This window comes from Symphalangus syndactylus, chromosome 18 (genome assembly GCF_028878055.3).
Source record: "Symphalangus syndactylus isolate Jambi chromosome 18, NHGRI_mSymSyn1-v2.1_pri, whole genome shotgun sequence".
Taxonomy (NCBI): Eukaryota; Metazoa; Chordata; class Mammalia; order Primates; family Hylobatidae; genus Symphalangus; species Symphalangus syndactylus.
This window is the reverse complement of record NC_072440.2, coordinates 45,090,060-45,113,712: the sequence shown is the minus strand read 5'-3', so window position 1 is coordinate 45,113,712 and position 23,653 is coordinate 45,090,060. Positions and strand designations below refer to the sequence as shown.

Below are 23,653 nucleotides of genomic sequence, written 5' to 3'. Positions count from 1 at the left end.
ATTCTGAAGTTGGAAATCCTTTTTATTGGTGTTTAGAATAAGTCAATGTTTTTCTTCTCTTTATATTTCTACTTGATATTCTTCAGTTTTCTATATTATTAAAAATGAAATCACATTTTTGGATACTTGTGGTTTGGCCGGCTGGTTGGGAAACTGTTTTCTGGCATTCATTATTGCTTTTTTCTTTCCATTTAAAGAAAATTTACTGGATTTGGTACTTGGAGAAAGAAACTGACAAATTAAGAAATGAGAGACAGAATAAATGCAATGTGCATGCTGAAACCCCAAGAAGACTTTTTTTCTCCTACTTTTTATGGACCCGAGGTGTTGGAAATGGAAACATTGTTTCAAACAAAATCCAGATTTCTATCCCTCTCTCCAAGAGATATGGCTTTAATCTTTTTTCTTTTCTTCTGCTGCTTTTCTGAAACAGTCTGCTAGGGGCCGATTTCCTCTTCTTTGAAACAGACCAAAATATCCCTGTTGGTGAAAAACATGCCGGAAGTGAAACAGAAAGACTCAGCTTGCCCCGTGTTCGTGGTCTGTCAACTTCTCTAGCCAGTGCCTGGGTCCACAGCTCACTGCGGCCGGTTGCCCTGCGTTAGCCGCATTGCGGCGGAGACAGGAGAGGCTTGAAGGCTTTTTATATTCTACTCTCTTCTGAAGAATTCACAAGTTAGCAAGCACTCAACCACTACTAACTAGAAGGTGTTGCCAAGCATAACAAACTACACACATCAACAAGGCCTCCCTCATATTGCAATCCCAGCAGAAAATGATGCAGGAAAAGCACTCCCCAAATCTTGGTTGCCTGCCACCCAAGTTCTTATGCCAAGATATGTGTTTAGCCAGTTCTAAGATGCTGCCACCTTTTCGTGTGTCCAACACTAGGCTTTCTACCATAGTTCCCTCCACCCAGAATGTATTACTTGGCTCCCACAAATGCAAGAGGAAGTGCCCTTCCCTGAACAGAAATCAAAACACAGGGTGAGACCGCGACTTGTTTTCAACAGGCCTGTTATGAGCCCTCCCAACTGTGCTGCCTTTCTCCAAGAGAGCTGGGACTGGCGGCTCGAAGCGGTATAAATGGCCTTGCTCTGCCTCTTCCTGAGGCTGCCTATAACAAGAGTCTCAAGAGCAATTCGTCATCGGCTGGAGATTTACCAACTTGGCTCACTGAGCCAGATCGTGCTTTGTCAGATGTGAAATTCTGATGTTCTAATACATGGCTTGTTTGCAAACTATGCCTTAATAAATATATTCAGAATATTTAACAATATAGTGTTCTGAATTAGAGCATCATTTACATCTTTATTTATTCAATAATCATTTACTAAGTGCCAAATATATGCCAAGTACTATGCCGGGTGCAACAGTTAAAACGCAGGAAAAAGATAGTATTGCTCTTACTGGGCTATAAATTCAAACCTGTCTCATCTCATCAAGCAATCCTTCCGCCTTGGCCTTCCAAAGTGCTAGAATTTTAGGCATGAGCCACCACACCTGGCCCAGGAGAGTTTTCTTTAAGGAGTGATGCTTGATCTCAGTTTTGAAAAGTACAGAGGTCTTTCTCTCTCTCTCTCTCTCTCTCTCTCTCTCTCTCTCTCTCTCTCTCTCTCTCTCTCTCTCTCTCTCTCTTTCTTTCTTTCTTTCTTTCTTTCTTTCTTTCTTTCTTTCCCTCTCTGGCCCAGGCTACAATCTACTCGGCTTGCTGCTGCCCGCGCCGCGGACTGCCTGGGACTGCCGGCGCCCGCCACCGCTGCCTGCCTTTTCTCCTTTGGCTGCAGGCACGCGTTCGCCATCTTGGCCACGCTGGTCGCCAGCTCCTGACGCCGAGTGCTCTGCCCGCCTCAGCCTCCCGAGGTACTGGGACTACAGACGGAGTCTCGCTCACCCAGGGCTCGGTGTTGCCCGGGCTGGAGGGCGGTGGCGTGGTCTGGCCTCGCGGCAGCCTCTACCCCCCGGCCGCCTGCCTTGGCCTGCCAGGGTGCTGGGATTGCAGCCCCTGCCCGGCCGCCGCCCCATCTGGAAGGTGGGGAGCGCCTCTGCCCGGCCGCCCCGTCTGGGAGGTGAGGAGCACCTCTGCCCGGCCGCCCCGTCTGGGAGGTGAGGAGCGCCTCTGCCCAGCCGCCCCGTCTGGGAGGTGAGGAGCGCCTCTGCCCGGCCACCCACCGTCTGGGAGGTGAGGAGCGCCTCTGCCCGGCCACCCACCGTCTGGGAAGTGAGGAGCGCCTCTGCCCGGCCACCCACCGTCTGGGAAGTGAGGAGCGCCTCTGCCCGGCCACCCACCGTCTGGGAAGTGAGGAGCGCCTCTGCCCGGCCACCCACCGTCTGGGAAGTGAGGAGCGCCTCTGCCCGGCCACCCACCGTCTGGGAAGTGAGGAGCGCCTCTGCCCGGCCACCCACCGTCTGGGAAGTGAGGAGCGCCTCTGCCCGGCCACCCACCGTCTGGGAAGTGAGGAGCGCCTCTGCCCGGCCACCCACCGTCTGGGAAGTGAGGAGCGCCTCTGCCCGGCCACCCACCGTCTGGGAAGTGAGGAGCGCCTCTGCCCGGCCACCCACCGTCTGGGAAGTGAGGAGCGCCTCTGCCCGGCCACCCACGGTCTGGGAAGTGAGGAGCGCCTCTGCCCGGCCACCCACGGTCTGGGAAGTGAGGAGCGCCTCTGCCCGGCCGCCCCGTCTGGGAAGTGAGGAGCGCCTCTGCCCGGCCACCCACCGTCTGGGAAGTGAGGAGCGCCTCTGCCCGGCCACCCATCGTCTGGGAAGTGAGGAGCGCCTCTGCCCGGCCGCCCCGCCCGGGAAGAAGTGAGGAGCGCCTCTGCCCGGCCGCCCCGCCCGGGAAGAAGTGAGGAGCGCCTCTGCCCGGCCGCCCCGCCCGGGAAGAAGTGAGGAGCGCCTCTGCCCGGCCGCCCCGCCCGGGAAGAAGTGAGGAGCGCCTCTGCCCGGCCGCCCCGTCCGGGAAGAAGTGAGGAGCGCCTCTGCCCGGCCGCCCCGTCCGGGAAGAAGTGAGGAGCGCCTCTGCCCGGCCACCCATCGTCTGGGAAGTGAGGAGCACCTCTGCCCGGCCACCCACCGTCGGGGAAGTGAGGAGCGCCTCTGCCCGGCCACCCACCGTCTGGGATGTGAGGAGCGCCTCTGCCCGGCCACCCACCGTCTGGGAAGTGAGGAGCGCCTCTGCCCGGCCACCCACCGTCTGGGAAGTGAGGAGCGCCTCTGCCCGGCCACCCACCGTCTGGGAAGTGAGGAACCCCTCTGCCCGGCCACCCACCGTCTGGGAAGTGAGGAGCGCCTCTGCCCGGCCACCCACCGTCTGGGAAGTGAGGAGCGCCTCTGCCCGGCCACCCACCGTCTGGGAAGTGAGGAGCGCCTCTGCCCGGCCACCCACGGTCTGGGAAGTGAGGAGCGCCTCTGCCCGGCCACCCACCGTCTGGGAAGTGAGGAGCGCCTCTGCCCGGCCGCCCCGTCTGGGAAGTGAGGAGCGCCTCTGCCCGGCCACCCACTGTCTGGGAAGTGAGGAGCGCCTCTGCCCGGCCACCCATCGTCTGGGAAGTGAGGAGCGCCTCTGCCCGGCCGCCCCGCCCGGGAAGAAGTGAGGAGCGCCTCTGCCCGGCCGCCCCGCCCGGGAAGAAGTGAGCAGCGCCTCTGCCCGGCCGCCCCGTCCGGGAAGAAGTGAGGAGCGCCTCTGCCCGGCCGCCCCGTCCGGGAAGAAGTGAGGAGCGCCTCTGCCCGGCCGCCCCGTCCGGGAAGAAGTGAGGAGCGCCTCTGCCCGGCCGCCCCGTCCGGGAAGAAGTGAGGAGCGCCTCTGCCCGGCCGCCCCGTCCGGGAAGAAGTGAGGAGCGCCTCTGCCCGGCCGCCCCGTCCGGGAAGAAATGAGGAGCGCCTCTGCCCGGGCGCCCCATCCAGGAAGAAGTGAGGAGCGCCTCTGCACAGCCACCCATCGTCTGGGAAGTGAGGAGCGCCTCTGCCCGGCCGCCCCGTCCGGGAAGAAGTGAGGAGCGCCTCTGCCCGGCCACCCATCGTCTGGGAGGTGAGGAGCGCCTCTGCCAGGCCACCCATCGTCTGGGAGGTGAGGAGCGCCTCTGCCCGGCCACCCATCATCTGGAAAGTGAGGAGCGCCTCTGCCTGGCTGCCCCATCTGGGAAGTGAGGAGTGCCTCTGCCCGGACACCCATCGTCTGGGAGATGAGGAGCGCCTCTGCCCGGCCGCCCATCGTCTGGGAAGTGAGGAGCGCCTCTGCCCGGCCACCCATCGTCTGGGAAGTGAGGAGCGCCTCTGCCCGGCCACCCATCGTCTGGGAAGTGAGGAGCACCTCTGCCCGGCCACCTATCGTCTGGGAAGAAGTGAGGAGCGTCTCTGCCTGGCCGCCCCATCTGGGAAGTGAGGAGCCCCTCTGCCCGGCCGCCCCGTGTCTGGGTAGAAGTGAGGAGCTCCTCTGCCTGGCCGCTCCGTCTGGGAGGTCTACCACGGAGGCCAGAAGCAATGTGGGGGCTGGACGTGGTGGCTCACGCCTGTGGTCCCGGCACTCTGGGGGGCGAGGCGGGTTGATCACTTCGGACTAGGAGTTCGAGACCAGTCTGGCCAACTTGGCGAAACATGAAGAATACAACAGACAAACCAACCAACCAACTCAATGAAAACAAAACAGGTCTACCCTGGAGTCATACTCTAATTTTTTCTATTTTCCTCCCTTTCTGATCCTTTATCCCACTTTCTTTTTCTTCCTCTTCCTTCTCCCTCTTCTTTGTCAAATAGAGGATTGAGTTATTATCACTGATCCATATAAAGTCCCTCTCTCATTTATTTTAACTCCCACCCCCATTTCTATTCCCCGACTTCCCATGTGCAACCTTCCTAATATGTTTGATACGCATCTTTTTGTTTATATGTATTTTTAGAAAATGTTTATTGTTTTTGTATGCAAAAAAAATTAATAAAAAAAAAAAAAGATTGATACAGAAAAAAAAAAAAAAAAAAAAAGAAAAGTACAGAGGTGTTCACCTAGAGGTGATGAAAGAACAGAGCATTCTGGGAAGAAAGGACTGTGGAGCAAAGGCAAAGAGATATTACGTAGCCTGGCATGGTCTAGGAACTATAAGCAGTTGAAGTTGGTAGTGAATGGGGCATGAGAGGAAGGGGAGGTAGGCAGAAGCATGATTGTAGAGAACCCTGTATTCCAAGCTAAGAACCAAAGTCATCATCCTGAAGGCTGTGGGGGCAATATTGAGGAGGTTCCCAGAAAATGAGTAAATATTTACTTGTCTTCCTGACAGCAGCAAATTGCACAGCAGGGGTTGAAAACAGGGGTAGGCTAAGTAGCAGATCATTGCAATAGACCAGAAGAATGAAGGCTTGAAACTTCAGTGGGCAACAGGGATGAAGAGGTGAGAACAGATTTGAAAGAAGTGAAGGGAGTAGGATCTGCAGAACTCGGAGACTGACTGGATTCTCAAAGATTAAGGAGATGGAGAAGTCAAGGGTGAATGGTTCCCAGTTTATTATTTAGGAACCTGAAGGAATGCTGGTGTGTGAGGAATTGGTGGGTTCTTGGTCTCACTGACTTCAAAAATGAAGCCACGGACCCTCGCGGTGAGTGTTACAGTTCTTAAAGGTGGCATGTCCGGAGTTTGTTCCTTCTGATATTCGGATATGTTCAGAGTTTCTTCCTTCTGGTGGGTTCGTGGTCTCACTGGCTCAGGAGTGAAGCTGCAGACCTTCCCAGTGAGTGTTACAGCTCTTAAGGCGGCGCGTCTGGAGTTGTTCCTCCCGGTGGGTTCGTGGTCTCACTGGCTTCAGGAGTGAAGCTGCAGACCTTTGCTGTGAGTGTTACAGCTCATAAAGGCAGTGTGGACCCAAAGAGTGAGCAGCAGCAAGATTTACTGCAGAGGAAAAGAATAAAGCTTCCACAGTGTGCAAGTGGACAGCGTTGCCACTGCTAGCTGGGGCAGGCTGCTTTTAGTCTCTCATCTGGCCCCACCCACATCCTGCTGATTGGTCCATTTTACAGAGAGCTGATTGGTCTGTTTTACAGAGAGCCAATTGGTCTGTTTTGACAGGGTGCTGATTGGTGCATTTACAATCCCTGAGCTAGACACAAAAGTTCATGCTGATTGGTGCATTTACAAACCTTGAGCTAGATATGTATATATATATGGTTTATATGATATATAAATTGGTATATACATATATGAATATACAGAATATCATACAGTCATCCCAATATCCATGGGGGATTGATTTCAGGACCCCTATGGATACCAAAATCTGAGGATGCTCAAGTCTCTCTTATATAAAATGGTGTAGTATTTGAATGTAATTTACACACATTCTCCTATATACTTTTATCATCTCTAGATTACTTATAATACCTAATATAAATGATTTGTAGATAGTTGTTATACTGTATTGTTTTTATTTGCATTATTTATATTGTTTTGTATATTTTTCTGAATATTTTCTGTTTTTTTTTTTTTTTTTTTTTTTTTTAGAGGTGGAGTCTCTCTCTGTTGCCCAGGCTGGAGTGCAGTGGCGCAATCTTGGTTCACTGCAAGCTCCGCCTCCCAGGTTCATGCCATTCTCCTGCCTCAGCCTCCCAAGTAGCTGGGACTACAGGTGCCCATCACTATGCCTGGCTAATTTTTTTTTTTTTGTATTTTTAGTAGAGACAGGGTTTCGCCGTGTTAGCCAGGATGGTCTCGATCTCCAGACCTCGTGATCCACCTGCCTCGGCCTCCCAAAGTACTGGGATTACAGGCGTGAGCCACCGTGCCCGGCCATTTTTCTGAATATTTTCTGAATATTTTTGATCCATAGTTGATTGAATCCACAGATGTGAAACTTGCAGATATGAAAGAACTGGCTGTATATGTCTAAGTATATGTACATATAAAATGGTTTTTGTGAGAGATGTATATATATATATATATATATATATCGTAAATGTATGCTATATACTTATCTTTTCAGTTCGCAACTTAATGAGAGCATATATTTTTGAAATTTTTATTATGGAGAATTTCAAATATGTATGAAAGTAGAAGGGATAATGTAATGTATCCATCACCCAGTTCTAATCATTAGTACGTCATGGTTAATCTTGTTTCCTCTGACAATGCCCCCACCAATATCTCTTCTTGCCTCCTGGATTATTTTAAAGCAAATATATTGGAAGTGTGTGTATGTATGTGTACCTATATATTAGAAATACTTTTTAATTTGGAACAGTTTTAGATTTAAAGAATTATTTTTAAAATAGTACATACAATTTCTCTCTACCGCACTCTATTTCCCCTATTAATAACGTTTTACAATAGGATGGTACATTTGTAATAATTAGTGAACCAATATTGACACATTATTGTTAACAAAAGTCTATGCTTTCTTCAGATGTCCTCAGTTCTTCCCTAATGTCTTGTTTGCGTTCCATGAGCCTGTTGGAGGGATATTTTATTCTGCCTTTACAAGTCCTTGTGGACTTAGGTTACATGCTCCACTTCATCTATTTGTGAGTTTTTCAGGTCTAGGAAGCCTGTATGATATTTCAAACCCTTTCCTCCCCTCGCCTTCCTCTCTTTATCTCCCACGCTCCAACTTAGTTGGGAAAGGATACCAGAGCACACACGTCCCCATTAGGAGCACTGATACCCCTATCACCCTTTGGAGCACTGTGGGCATTTGCTGGATTCCCTTTAAACTGCCATTTTGGAATTCATGCCAAGACACCACTGAATGTAATTTGGGACAGCCTATGAAGCAGAGAATTCAGAAAAAGCCCATATACCTTTGAAAATACATTTGAGAGGACCACCACATTAACCAAATGAAATAGAACCAACGGTTCCCAGGCAGTTTGGGTTAATTTCTACCTTGGCTGTTCACAGTGTGGGGATTGGGGGGCAGTGATTTAGAGGCTCCATGGAGACCCTGGGAGGTGCTGCTTCTTGGGGTCCAGTCAGTTTGCCCTTCAACACCAAGCAGCCCCCTGGGAGGAAGCCCAGTGCTCTCTGCTGATGGCACAGGAAGTCAGTTCTCTCTGGAGGTGCTTTATTTAAACCAGTGCTGTTTGTGGTGCCGGGTTTCTGATGCAATGCCTGCCTCCGGCCAGCCTGTCGAACAAATCGAAGTGTCATGGGCGGCTGGCTTGGGGCCAGAGTGGCGTCACCGCCCATTAATAGAAGTTGATGGAGCTCAGAAAATTGCTTTCAATCTGGCAGCGATCCAACTCCTTCTACACTTTGTCTGCCTTGAGGAAAATATATGGAAAAATCAATTTAGGGATGCTTATTTTTACCAGTTTGTGTTAATTTAAGCACCAATTTGCCTAGCTACTGTTAGATTTTTAAAAAATGTTTTGTGACACATCTTGTTTTTTCCTGATTTATATATACTTTTATAGGTTCTGTTTCCTTCCAAAAAAAGATCTGAGGTGGCTTATTACAAAGGACATTTATTATTAGCATGGAAGTTTTCTCTGCTTTTTCTTGATAATGTTCTACTTATGTAACTACAGTCGATGAATTAGAGCTTACTTATCTAGGTATTAATATTTCACTTCATTCTGTAAAGGAGGGGTCCCCAACCCCCAGGCCATGGACCATTGCGGATCCATGGCCTGCTAGGAACCCGGCTGCACAGCAGGAGGTGAGTGGTGGGCGAGTGAGCATTACCAGCTGAGTTCTGCCTCCTGTCCGGTCAGCGTCATTAGATTCTCATGGGACCGTGAACCCTATTGTGAACTGTACATGTGAGGGATCCAGGTTGCATGCTTCTTATAAGAATCTAATGCCTGATGATCTGTTACTATCTCTCATCACCCCCAGATGGGACCATCTAGTTATAGGAAAATAAGCCCAGGGCTCCCACTGATTCTACATTATGGTGAATAAGTAATAATGATAGAAATAAAGTGTACAGTAAGTGTAACATGCTTGAATCATCCAAAACCTCCCCCTACATTTGTAGCAAAATTGTCTTCCACAAAACCAGTCCCTGGTGCCAAAAAGTTTGCGGACTGCTGCAATAAACAGTATGCACAAAATATACAGATACTTATGCCATACAACAAGGTAAGACAAATTACAAATGTGTGAGAAAGGAAAAAGGAGTAACATAAAATATAGCTGTAAAATAGGACTTCACAGAAATTCATACCATGAAGTCTTGCTGCAAATGGGTTGTACATCAGCAAAGGAGGCTCAGAAAAGCCAGTAATAAAGGAAAAACGTGATCATTTGGGCAAACTATAGTTCCAATCATCTAAAAAGAAGCCACAAAACTCTTTCTGATACATCAAGAAGAACTTAAAGAAGACACTATGTAATAAACATCTTAAACAATATTCTTATTGGAGACTGTTATGGGCTAACTTGTGTTCCCCCCATCCCAACCCTTGTCCTAAATTTATATGTTAAAGTCTCAACCCCCAGTGTCTCAAAATGTAATTATATTTAAAGATAAGGTCTTTAAAGAGGCAACTAAGTTAAGGTGAGATCGTCAGGGTAGAACCTAATTCAACATGACGGGTGTCCATGGGATATAGACAGGCACAGAGACAAAACCATATGAAGACAAGAAGACACCAAGGAGAGAAGACTCAGAAGAAATCACCTCCGCCGATACCTTCTTTTTGGACTTCTCACCTCCAGAACTGTGAGGAAATAAATTCTGTTGTGTAAGCCACCTAGTTTGTGGTACTTTGTGATGGTAGCCCTAGTAAACTAATACAGAGATACAGTAATATGTTTCCTAAGGGCTATCTCTAGTACCATCCCTCTTTCAGGCTGAAGACAGCACCCTAATGTACCCAGATTCCTCCTTCCCCACTTCCCAAGCCTGCCCCCACATCCCACTGAAATTCACATGGCCATTGTAGGAACTATGTGACCTTGCCATGCTGGCCACAGCTGATTGGCCTGGAGGCAAAGAACCTGACCCCAGCTGGCCCAATCAGTCTTTTCCTGGGATTTTTCCACCTGGAACCGAGAGTGCTTGGCATTAGTCCTCTCTGGCAGCAGAAGTTATAGGATGTAAGCCTCATAAGCAGTCAGTGGCCATATTATTATCCCAAGTAGAGAAGATGAATCTGTGAGAAGGATGAAGCCAGACAAAGACAGTCTTAGCTTCATTCCAATCTCTAGTTCATTCTTTAATTCAACCTTATTTATTGAAGGCTTAGTATGTTCCAGGTACTGGTTCAGTCACTCCTGAAGTCCGTTGCATCCCTGCTCTCCTTGCAACATAGTTGTTCCTACCCTGTCATTGATTCCACCACCAATAAAGCCCGCTTTTTGCCTAAGTCAAATGGGGTTGGATTTCTGTTGCTTATGACCAAAGTATACACCACAATCCCCTACATCCTCCTTTCCCCTCTAGTTACTCTGGATTGCTGGCAGCTTCTTGAACAATTTCTGTTGTCTCAGGGTAACAAGAATCAGGTCAAGGGGTAACTATGCTTCCTTTTTTCAGTCTCCATATAAAAATAAACAATGTTCAAATATTAATTATGCTGGTTTCTTTGTTCTGCTTGTAAAAGCTCATTTTTTACCCCCAGATACCTGAGCTGATCCAGACACTCCTCACTCTCCTAGACTTGAGGGGATGGTCATAGAGGCTTTTACTTACAACCATGTGATTATTTCAAACTGTAGAAAGTAGCTAACCACTTTTATAACCCCTCCTAGTGCAGAAATGACTGGTGGTGATGAAATTCAATCATGAACTCACAGTGTATGTATTAATGACATTTCTTCCGTGTAGTCAACTCCTCTCATTTCTTTAATTTTACCATTAAGTATCAAGCTGGTACATTATTTGTCCATTTCATATGAAATTTATCTTTTAAGAAAGCGGCACACAGACTTTTGTGTAGCTTACTTGTATTCTCATTTTGTGGTTTTTATATTTTTCCCAGAACAGAGATCAAAAAAACTATTAACTAACCTTCAGCCTTAACTAGGAAACGGGCAGTCAATCAAAGATGTTTTTTGAAACATTTCTTCATAGTAGGTACCCATTACATATTGTTGAATAGATGTGTTCTTATTCTGATAAATAACACTGAAGTGGAAGACCTAGTACTGTTTTTATTCAGAAATGTCTATATTATTTCTATTACTGGGTGGAAACACAGGGTTGTTAGCAACTTGAGTTTGCATACCAGAACCATTATTTAGTAGGAGGTAGGCCTCTGTCAAGCAGGTCACTGGACTGCAGAGCCTCAGTTTTTCTCACCTATAAAATGGGAATTAAAATATCTATTTTGCAGAGTAGTTAGATGATTAAGTCAATGATGTATGTAAATGACCGTCATGAATGCCTGCCATAGTGTGTTTCAGTTAGTTTTAGGTGTCAACTTGACAGAATTAAGGAATACCTAGAGAGCCAGTGAAGGATTACTTCTGGGAAGGTTCATGAGAATGCTTTCAGAGGAGACTGGTTTGTGTGTTTGTGGACTGAGTCGGGGATATCTGCCCTCAATGTGGGTGGGCCCCATCCTATTGGCTGGGGACTTGATAGAACAAAAAAGGCAGGGAAAAGGGGATTTTTTCTCTCTCTTTCCTGTAACTGGGCCATTCTTCTTCTCCTGACCTTGGACATCAATACTCCAGCCTTTCTTGCTTTTAAACTCCAGAGCTTACACCAGAGGCCCTCACCCCCAGGTCTCCGGCCCTCAATCTTGGACTGATAATTATACCATCAGCTTTCTCAGTTCTGTAAAAGCTTTCAGACTTGGGCTGAGCCATGCTACCAGCATCCCAGTGTCTCCAGCTTACAGACAGCATGTCATGAGACTTCTCAACCTCTATAATCATATAAGCCAATTCTAATAAATCACCTCTCATATCTATCATCTATCTATCTATCTATCTATCTATCTATCTACCTATCTTTCTATATCTTATTGGTTCTGTCTCTCTGGAGACTGCTAGTATAATGGACATTCAAGAAATTGTATTATTGTCCAATTCACTGTATAATTGCTTGCCTGTAATTTTCAATTGCCTTATATGTTACTGTCTATCCTTTCTTTTATAATTTTCTTTTATCATTTGATACATATGATTGTGCTTTGGGTGACACAAGACAGCTACCCAGACATTTTTTTTTTTAACTTTATCATGCCTTTCAGCCAAAGATCAGCAGGAACACATCTGTTGGGTTTATTACTATTGCAGGGAAGGAAACCACACACCATGGGGAACCGTCTTGGTAAGAGGGAGTGAGAAAGGACTTACCGGATTTAGGCTTGCATTAGGTGATTTAGGGAGCAGTAAAAGAAATAGGGCTTTTGTGTGGGTTGGATGATCTCAGGAAGAAGGGGTAATTCTATGATTGGGTATCTTAATAAATCTTCTATAAAAAGAGGGGAGGCTAAGATAATAATTGGTAAAGAAACAGCAGTCACTCAGATTAGCAAGAACAGGGGGATGTTCGGTCCTTATTGTGGTTTGGGCAATGTTCATACTTTTGTCTGTGTTCACACATGATACACAGTGGTCTTGTTTATATCTTGATCTATCACGGTCAACAGAGTGACCTTGAAGATGCTGATGTTCTGCGAAATTGTTTACATTCAACAGAAGAACACTGTGACCCATCTCTAAGTGACAGGCTAGTTCATAACAACAACAAGACCTAGCTGTAAGTGTCAGGCCAGTTTCCAGAGGCCAGGCTGCTTTTCTCATTCTTATGTATTAGCGTGCTCTGTAATAGAATTTAGGTGCAGACAACAGACACCGCTCTAGCTATCTCGTGAGAACATGAATTAATATAGGGAATTAGGTACTTACAGAATTGTTGGAAGGACTGGAATAACAGCTCTGGGCTTGGAATCCAGGAACAACTCCAAGAACTACTCCATAGAGCTAGTCCTCCATGGGAGCTGCCAGCTATTCCTTCTCCACCTTTGTGATTGTGGTGACCACCGCTGAAATTCTTGGCTCCAGGAACACATTAGCTAATTTGCTCTTCAGAGATCAGGAAACTGCTGCTGCAACTATTACATTTATTTATTTATTTATTTATTTATTTATTTATTTATTTATTTTTTAGATGGAGTCTTGCTCTGTTGCCCAGGGTGGAGTGCAATGGTGCGATCTCAGCTCACCGCAAACTCTGCCTCCCGGGTTCAAGCGATTCTCCTGCCTCAGCCTCCTGAGTAGCTGGGATTACAGGCATGCATCACCACACCTGGCTAATTTTGTATTTTTAGTAGAGACGGGGTTTCACCATTTTGGCCAGGCTGATCTTGAACTCCTGACCTCGTTCTTTGCCCACCTCAGCCTCCCAAAGTGCTGGGATTACAGGCATAAGCCACTGCACCCAGCCTACTTTTTTAAAAATGTTTTATTTATTATATTTGTATGTGTTATTTTATTTAGAGATGGCATCTTTCTGTGTTACCCAGGCTGGTGTGCAGTGGTGAAATCATAGCTCACTGCAGCCTCAAACTCTTGGGCTCAAGAGATTCTCCCACCTCAGTCTCCCAAGTAGCTAACTAGGACTGTAGGCTAATTTTAACTATTACCTTTAAAGCCATACAACACCTTCTAGGTCCATGGTAACTCCTCTGAGTCCTACCTCTTGGCTGTCGCCAGTATAACCCAACATTGCAATGACCACCTTTGCCAACAGCAGTGGCACAAGTTCCAGTAGCCTATTTGCTATGTCACTTCCAGTTTCCAGATCTCACTTCTGCAGTCTGATTGCCTTAACCCAAATCACATCCAAAACCCTAGCTGCAAGGGATTTTGCGAATCATATGGTTTAGGTTCTCCAGCCGCTGCAGTAGGAAGCCATACTATAAGGAGATTGGAACGGATGTTAATTTCCAAGCCAGCCTATTCACCACCGGCCCTAACCAGAAGTAAAGAGGCCTGGATCTAAGCCTGATCCAGTCACTAATTTGCTATATAAAGTTAAAAAAATTCTCACCTTTCAGAGACTCATTCTCCATTACTAAGTTACACTGGTTGATAACCAAGTTTCTTTCTGATTCTAGAATTCTATGGCTCTATTATGAATTTTGTTGAAATTTTCTTAGGTGTATTAATTTTGAAAAGCATTTTCCATACTTTTTAACATAATAATGTTTTTCTCATTAATACCCAGAGTAAGAATAGGAAACCTCCAAGATACCCCCCAATGAGTTTTACTTCCCAATATTGTCACCCTCTCGTGTTGAATATGGCTGACCTGTGTAACCAATAGGATATTGTGCAAATAACAGTATGTGGCGCCTAATTACAAGGCCGGGTAATTAAAAAATTGCAGCTTCTATCTTTGCTCTCTCTTGGATCACTTACTCTGGGTGAATCCAGCTGTCATGTCATGAGGACACTCAAGCAGCACAATGAAGAGGTCCACGTGGTGGGGACTGAGGCCTCTTGCCAACAGCCAGCATCGACTTGCCAGCCATATGAATGAGTAAGCAAGTCACCTTGGAAGTGAAGGCCTCAGTGCATGTCAATCTTTCTGGAGACTCCACCCCTGGCTGATATCTTGACTGCGGCCTCACGTGAAGCTTTGAGCCAGAACTACCCATCTGAATCACTCTCGAATTCCTGTCTCACAGAAATCATATGCGATCATAAATATCGAATGCTGCTTTAAGCCATTAAGTTCTGGGGTAAATTATAATTATGCAGCAACAGAAAATTAATGCATTCCCTGATTAGTATACAAAATAGCACGAGAATTGCTGAATTTTATTTCCTAGTCTCCAGGATCAACTTTTATTTGTTGTCCTTTTCTGACATGAACCTGGTAGCCTTTGAGACTGTATCTCTAGACGTATCAGAAGCCATTAAGAAGTGTGTAAATCTGAATTAAGATTAAGTACTTACTTTCTGAGATTTAAAAAAATTGTGGTAATGGGCACACAGAAAAATTCCTTATTGTTAACATTCTAAATAGTAACTCTTTTCTCAGGAAAAATGCCAGGCATTTGAAACTTATCACAGGACTAATATATCCTTTAATAATAAAGCTAGCTGGGCATGTTGGATCACACCTGTAATCCCAGCACTTTGGTAGGCCGAGGCAGGAGGATTGCGTGAGGCCAGGACTTTGAGACCACTCTGGTTAAAGATCGTATGACTGCATTTCTCATAATAATTAATAATAAAATAAATAAATAATAAAAATAAAGCTAATGAAAACATAATCGTTGAAATGATTCCTTCACAGATATCCCAATCAACTCTGCAAAATGACTCTTTATCTTAATGAAGGAACTATGCTGTGTTCAGAGGTTAAAAAACATTCCCATCTGTTAAGGAAAGATAAAAGTTGCTTGCTAATGAATTATTTTGGATTTTAATCTAAAAGGTAAAGAAATCAATCTAATTTCTTGTAGTTTATGATAGTTTAAAGTTTCATCTAAGAAAGAAAGTTTAATAAAACTTGTTATGTATTTCTTGACTAACTTTTATTTTATTTATTTATTTTTAAAATTGAGATGGAGTCTCTCTCTGCCACCCAGGCTGGAGTGCTGTGGTGCAATCTCAGCTTACTGCAGCCTCTGCTTCCTGGGTTCAAGCTATTCTTGTGCCTCAGCCTCAGCCTCCTGGAGTAGCTGGGATTACAGGCACCCGCCACCACCCCTGGCTAATTTTTTTGTATTTTTAGTAGAGACGGGGTTTTACCATGTTGGCCAGGCTGGTCTCGAACTGCTGACCTCAAGTGATCTGCCCACCTCAGCCTCCCAAAGTACTGGGATTACAGGCATGAGCTACTGCGTCCGGCCATATTTCCTGACTAACATTAATTTTTATTAATGCTCTTTTCTGGATCCTGCACCCATGTCTGGTAAGGACATAGTTACTTAGAGCGGCAAACTTCCACTTATTATGAAAAATGAGACTGAGTGAGTTATGGAGAAGATGTTAAATAGAAGTCTGAGTTGTAAGTACCACAGACTGTTTATGAATTGGCTTGAGAAAAAAAAAAAGAATTTACTGGACTGCCACTTAAGTGTCCTGGAATTCAAGTCACAGCCAAGTTTGGATAGAGCTGAGGCCTCGGGCACCAGTGGAGCTGGAGCAGGAAACTCTCAGCTCTCTCCCCTCGCCTCACCTCTGCCGCTCTGGATGCCAGCTTTGTCTTCTGAAGTCTGGCTTTCTTTTTGTTGTAGAAAACACGGTTGTTGGCAGTTCCTGAGTTTCATACTTTTCAGCTTTAGTCACTGAAGACTTGTTCTCTGGTTTCAAATGCCAGTTTTCAATGAACTCTACCAGTGGCAGGTGGCCATGTTGATCAACATGGCTGCTCCTGCAGTAGTTGGGGAGGGAGAGAGATTTCCTAGAAAAATAAGTGGGTTGGGAAGACAAAACCATATGTACCATAAGTTAGGTTTCTAGGGCTGCTGTAACAAACTACCACAAACTGGCTGGCTTAGATATCAGACATTTATTATTTCACAGTTCTGGGATTTAGAAGTCCAAGATCACAGTGTTGGCAGGGTTGGTTCCTTCTGAGGACTCAGAGAGAATCTGTTCCAGGCCTCTCTCCTAGCTTTTGGTGGTTTGTTGGCAATCTCTGGCTTTCCATAAGCATCAGCCTGATCTCTGCCTTCATCTTCACACAGCATCTGTTGCCCAGACTGGAGTGCAGTGGCACAATCTTGGTTCACTGCAGCCTGGACCTCCTGGGCTCAAGCAATCTTCCCACCTTAGCCTCCCAAGTAGCTGCAAGTTTCCCTGTTTTATACAAAGCATCAGTCATATTAGATTAGGGCCCACCATATGCTAGTATGTCCTCATCTTAACTGAGCTAATTATATCTTCAATGACACTGTTCCCAAGTAAGGTCTCATTCTGAGGTGCTGGGGGCTAGGATTTCAACATATAATCAAGCTTATCCAACCTGAGGCCTGCAGCAAGCCTCATGTGGCCCAGGACAGCTTTGAATGCAGCCCAACACAAATTAGTAAACTTTCTTAAAACCTTATGAGATTTTTTTGTGTGATTTATTTTTTAACTCATTAGCTATCGTTAGTCTTAGTGTATTTTTTTTTTTTTTTTTTTTTTTTTGAGATGGATTCTCGCTCTGTCACCAGGCTGGAGTGCAGTGGCGTGATCTTGGCTCACTGCAACTTCCACCTCCCAGGTTCAAGCAATTCTCCTGCCTCAGCCTCCTGAGTAGCTGGGACTACAGGTGTGCACCACCACGCCCAGCTAATTTTTGTATTTTTAGTAGACGTGGGGTTTCACCCTGTTGGCCAGGATGCTCTTGATCTCTTGACCTTGTGGTCTGCCTGCCTCAGCCTCCCAAAGTGCTGGGATTATAGGCGTGAACCACTGCGCCCAGCTAGTGTTAGTGTATTTTATGTGTGGCCCATGACAATTCTTCTTCTTCCAATGTGGCCCAGGGAACCCAAAAGATTGGACAACTCTGGAAGGATCTATTCATCTCATAAGATTTCATACAGGGCAGTACCTCACACACAGGGTATCAGAGATCAAAGAATGGAGGCAAGAGATGAGGGCAAAGTGACATAAAATAGAATCATGAATTCCTTCAGATTTCATCTTGCAAGAGAGAAAAATAAGTAACAAAATCTGCATCCAGAGAAAGAAATGCAGATTTTTTTTTGTGATGGTAGAGGTAAGATAACCATCAAACATATAGAATATAAACTAACGTGAAATACCACTGTGGCTGCAGTGGCAAATCAGACACGTCAACCTGCTGGGCCTGCTCCATTTTTCTTCCTCATGCTCACCTCCATTTAGTGGCCTCTATTTGCCAGGGGTGAGGGTGGGGTGGGTAGGGGGTGTTAATGGAAATCAGCAGAACAAAAATCGCAGCTTCTTGTGCTCCCCAGCAAACCTGAACAAGAGAGGGTAGCAGAGAGAATTTGGAGAGAGAAGGAAGTCAGGTGCAATGGTGAAACGCCCTGCTTCCACTCCTACCTCCATACGAGTGCAGAAGGGAGCTTGCAGTTTGGCGTTCAAGAGTCCCAGCACTTTGGGAGGCCGAGGTGGGCGGATCACAAGGTCAGGAGATCGAGACCATCCTGGCTAACATGGTGAAACCCTATCTTTACTAAAAATGCAAAAAATTAGCCAGGCGTGGTGGCACGTGTCTGTAGTCCCAGGTACTCGGGAGGCTGAGGCAGGAGAATAGCTTGAACCCGGGAGGCAGAGGTTGCAGTGAGCTGAGATCGCACCACTGCACTCCAGCCTGGGCAACAACAAAAAAAAAAAGAGTGACAGTGAACCTCTACCTCATTTTCTGCCGGGGCCCCTTGAGAGACAAAGCCCTACAGATGCCCCCTGTTTCCCTGAATATTTGGAGGGCATTGAGACAGGAACAAGTGGCTTCTGGGGCCCAAGATGACAGAGGAAACCAGAAAGATCCCTGGAACCTCTATCTCCTTGCACTGCCCATCCCATGAGACCAGATGGAAGTCTCCACTGCAGCAGCAACAGTGGACAGATGCAAACCAGCCACACTGCCATGGTGGCTGCCTGTGAACCCAGGTCCATCCCAAGGCAGGGGAGGGGCAGAATCTTTCATTGATCGAGTGTTTAATCAGCAGAGACTGATAAAATACTCAATTAAGCTAGATTTGGTACCTGAAATTAGCATAAATTAACAGAATTAAGGTTTTCACTGTCAAAGTGGAAAATCAGAATCAGCGATCTGATTGCTTATAAAGTTCAATGACCAAGTTGAGTGTGTAAAAAATGAAAAACTATTCTGTCTGTTATGCTTTCATTTATTTAGCCATGGGATAGACTGAACACAAGCACCTCATTTGCACAGCAAATCAGAGGGTTGTACTATTATTATTACCATTTTACAGATAAGAAGACCGAAGCCTAGGGAAGTTGAAAAACTTGGACTCAAAACCAAGTTTGAGTGAATTGTACGGCATGTGAATTTTATCTCAAAAAAGTGGCTACAAAACAAAACAAAATGAAACAGGTCTGCTTGGTCATAAAGCCCATATACCATACACCACAGAATATATCTGGTTTAGGTTGGGCTATTGCTGGCAGGAAGAATAGGTTATTTCAGGTCATATTTTTCCTTTTTAAGAGAGTGTGATATATCCCAAAGCAGAGATTTATTAATTTTCTTTTAAAGACAGTTCTAAGGGCCTGACAAAACTGATAAAATTGATGCGTTTGGAAAAAACAACAACAACAACAACAAAACATTTTACATTTGTGCGCTCATGGAGATGAGAGTTCCATAAAGAGTTACATTGTCTCCTTAAAGCACTAAGGCCACACTGAAGTTGGCTTTGCTTAAGAAAGGGGAAAATTCACTTAGATTTATTCAATGTGGCTTTAGTGCTTTGAGCATTAACTTAGATTCATCACTTTTCTTTCCTTTTTTTTTTTTTTTTTTTTTTCTTCTGAGATGGAGTCTCACGCTATTGCCCGGGCTGGAGTGTAATGGCGCAATCTCAGCTCACTGCAACCTCCGCCTCCCAGGTTCAAGGGATTCTCCTGCTTCAGCCTCCCGAGTAGCTGGGATTACAGGCACACGCCACCATGCCTGGCTAATTTTTTGTATTTTTAGTAGAGACTGGGTTTCATTATGTTGGCCAGGCTGGTCTCAAACTCCTGACCTCAAGTGATCTGCCTGCCTCGGCCTCCCAAAGTGCTGGGATTACAGGCGTGAACCACCGCACCCGGCCAGATTCATCACTTTTCAAAACTATGTTTTGTGTGCTATTAATAAAAATCTTAATTGAATCCCTTATTTAAGGCACTGGTACCACTTTGAAGAGGGAATCGCCAAATACACTAGGAGGAATTCACACTGTTTTTATGTCCTTCTAAATGCAAAGTGGATCATAACATTATAAGATTTATGAAGAAATATTCATTCTGTTTTTTAAAGTTTCTTCTAAGTTCACAAGCACGATGACCTCTTGTTTCATAATTTATGGTAATGAATTCACGCTGTAGCTCATTTTGCAGTACATTCTCTTAGAAAAATTACTTGACCTGGGGTGTTAAAATGGATATGTAGTGAGATGACAAGTTTGAAATGACAAGTTTGAAAGCCTTTCAAGAGTTCTGTTCACAAGTCATCAGAGGAATGAAGGCAACATTTCAGAGTCCTTTAATTATCTCAGATGATGTGATAAGGAAAATAATATCCTAACTGACAAATCAAAATCATACGTTGGGATGAAGTCAGTTACATACACAATAGATTCCTTTCTCTTGAAAGCGATGGTCTGGACATATTTCAGTAACTTTCTTCTTTAGCCACAAACAGTGAACCACAGAGAAAGCATGAAGTCTGCATTTCTGCATGGGGCACTTTCAAAATGCTGACTTGCTGCCATGGAAGGTCGCCCAGTGAACTGAGCAAAGTGAAAAAAATGCAAGTTGCACAACAATGCGTGCAGTGTGACACCATTGACAGGGGAAAACAGATATGATAAGATATATTATGACCTGATACAATACTATACTATATTATGTTATGTAGAAGGACAATTCTGAATAGACCCAAAGGAAACAGTTAATAATTGTTGCTTTTGGGAAGAATAAATTGGGGATGATGGTGTCTTTTACGTATTATATTTCAAAAGGTTTTATGTTAGCGATATTAAAAATATTAAAATGAACAAGTAAAGAAAATAGAGGCCGGGCACGGTGGCTCACGCTTGTAATCCCAGCACTTTGGGAGGCCGAGGCGGGTGGATCACGAGGTCAGGAGATCGAGACCACGGTGAAACCCCGTCTCTACTAAAAATACAAAAAATTAGCCGGGCGTGGTGGCGGGCGCCTGTAGTCCCAGCTACTCGGAGAGGCTGAGGCAGGAGAATGGCGTGAACCTGGGAGGCGGAGCTTGCAGTGAGCGGAGAGCGCGCCACTGCACAAATAGAAAAGAAAAGAGAGTTGCCACATCGTAAAGAATAGCAGGTAAGGAGGCTGGGTTTGTCCAGCGGGAATGGACTCCAGCACCCCTCACTTGGTCTTTCACCAGCGATTAGTTGACTCCTTTGTATGTGAACATCCTCATGTACTGTCTCATCTCCTTTGATACCACACACCCTTACAGGGTGTCCAATTGATTTCATGCAGGGCAGCAACTTATAAACAGGTTGGACGAGCTTGATTAGCTCAGTTGGTGTGAGAGAACCAACAGCAAAAAATAAACCCTGGAGAAGTTCAGTTTTTACCTTCTTGCTCCATTGTCCTGCTAATGTAAAATATTGAAAACATCTATTCTGTGAGATTTGTAGAATACAGTTTGGTTTATTTTACTTTACGATTCAAACTATATGCTTTCACTTTTTAAAAGAACCACATATCCATGTGGAAAGAGAAACATCTATTTTCTAGACATTTTAAACCTTCTCTGAGCCGTCATTTTATTCTTCAGAGTCTACCTTCCTTCAGCTGGAGATCTGATATGCTGGTAGAGAATCAATGGTGGTATATTTGAAAAATCAATGCTAATGGTTTCCAACATCAAATCAAAAGGTGGGTATTTCCAGTGAAAACTTTCAAATATATTAAAAATAGCACTCAGTTTGTTATTTCTTTTTTTTTTTTTTTATATATATATTTTTTTTTATTAATTTTTTTTTGCATACAAAAACAATAAACATTTTCTAAAAATACATACAAACAAAAAGATGCGTATCAAATATATTAGGAAGGTTGCACATGGGAAGTCGGGGAATAGAAATGGGGGTGGGAGTTAAAATAAATGAGAGAGGGACTTTATATGGATCAGTGATAATAACTCAATCCTCTATTTGACGAAGAAGAGGGAGAAGGAAGAGGAAGAAAAAGAAAGTGGGATAAAGGATCAGAAAGGGAGGAAAATAGAAAAAATTAGAGTATGACTCCAGGGTAGACCTGTTTTGTTGTCATTGAGTTGGTTGGTTGGTTTGTCTGTTGTATTCTTCATGTTTCGCCAAGTTGGCCAGACTGGTCTCGAACTCCTAGTCCGAAGTGATCAACCCGCCTCGCCCCCCAGAGTGCCGGGACCACAGGCGTGAGCCACCACGTCCAGCCCCCACATTGCTTCTGGCCTCCATGGTAGACCTCCCAGACGGAGCGGCCAGGCAGAGGAGCTCCTCACTTCTACGCACACGGGGCGGCCGGGCAGAGGGGCTCCTCACTTCCCAGATGGGGCGGCCAGGCAGAGACGCTCCTCACTTCTACCCAGACGATAGGTGGCCGGGCAGAGGCGCTCCTCACTTCCCAGACGATGGGTGGTCGGGCAGAGGCGCTCCTCACTTCCCAGACGATGGGCGGCCGGGCAGAGGCGCTCCTCATCTCCCAGACGATGGGTGTCCGGGCAGAAGCACTCCTCACTTCCCAGATGGGGCAGCCGGGCAGAGGCGCTCCTCACCTCCCAGACGATGGGTGGCCTGGCAGAGGCGCTCCTCACCTCCCAGACGGGTGGCCGGGCAGAGGCGCTCCTCACCTCCCAGACGGGGCGGCCGGGCAGAGGCGCTCCTCACTTCTTCCCGGACGGGGCGGCCGGGCAGAGGCGCTCCTCACTTCTTCCCGGACGGGGCGGCCGGGCAGAGGCGCTCCTCACTTCTTCCCGGACGGGGCGGCCGGGCAGAGGCGCTCCTCACTTCTTCCCGGACGGGGCGGCCGGGCAGAGGCGCTCCTCACTTCCCAGACGGGGCGGCCGGGCAGAGGCGCTCCTCACTTCTTCCCGGACGGGGGCGGCCGGGCAGAGGCGCTCCTCACTTCTTCCCGGGCGGGGCGGCCGGGCAGAGGCGCTCCTCACTTCCCAGACGATGGGTGGCCGGGCAGAGGCGCTCCTCACTTCCCAGACGGTGGGTGGCCGGGCAGAGGCGCTCCTCACTTCCCAGACGGGGCGGCCGGGCAGAGGCGCTCCTCACTTCCCAGACGGGGCGGCCGGGCAGAGGCGCTCCTCACTTCCCAGACGGTGGGTGGCCGGGCAGAGGCGCTCCTCACTTCCCAGACGATGGGTGGCCGGGCAGAGGCGCTCCTCACTTCTTCCCGGATGGGGCGGCCAGGTAGAGGCGCTCCTCACTTCTTCCCGGACGGGGCGGCCGGGCAGAGGCGCTCCCCACCTTCCAGATGGGGCGGCGGCCGGGCAGGGACTGCAATCCCAGCACCCTGGCAGGCCAAGGCAGGCGGCCGGGGGGTAGAGGCTGCCGCGAGGGCAGACCACGCCACCGCACTCCAGCCCGGGCAACACCGAGCACTGGGTGAGCGAGACTCCGTCTGTAGTCCCAGTACCTCGGGAGGCTGAGGCGGGCAGAGCACTCGGCGTCAGGAGCTGGCGACCGGCGTGGCCAAGATGGTGAACGCGTGCCTGCATCCAAAGGAGAAAAGGCAGGCAGCGGTGGCGGGCGCTGGCAGTCCCAGGCAGTCCGCGGCGCGGGCAGGAGCAAGCCGAGTAGATTGTAGCCTGGGCCAGAGAGGGGAAAGAGAAAGAAAGAAAGAAAGAAAGAAAGAAAGAAAGAAAGAAAGAAAGAAAGAAAGAAAGAAAGAAAGAAAGAAAGGAAGGAAGGAAGGAAGGAAGGAAGGAAGGAAGGAAGGAAGGAAGGAAGGAAGGAAGGAAGGAAGGAAGGGCAGTTTGTTATTTCTTAATAGAATGTAAGATTTTGAAGAATTTGGCAAAGTGTCAGAGATAGGCTACAAGCAAGTCTGTGTATAAGCAAATACCTGCCAGCCTTGTTATCTGA

General features: G+C 46.7%; 1 protein-coding gene and 1 long non-coding RNA gene across 3 annotated transcripts in view; one reads left to right on the top strand and one right to left on the bottom strand.

Annotated features, from left to right (window-relative positions):
• SNX18 (sorting nexin 18) overlaps positions 1-23,653 on the top strand; it is a 284,676-nt gene that overhangs the window by 132,814 nt on the left and 128,209 nt on the right. The gene's annotated exons all lie outside the window — the stretch shown is intronic.
• The window catches only part of LOC129467571 (uncharacterized), a 100,629-nt gene continuing 93,223 nt past the window's right edge, over positions 16,248-23,653 (bottom strand). Inside the window, exon 3 of the long non-coding RNA XR_010116911.1 lies at positions 16,248-16,694. This is a non-coding gene — a long non-coding RNA (uncharacterized lncRNA). The remainder of the gene's footprint in view (positions 16,695-23,653) is intronic.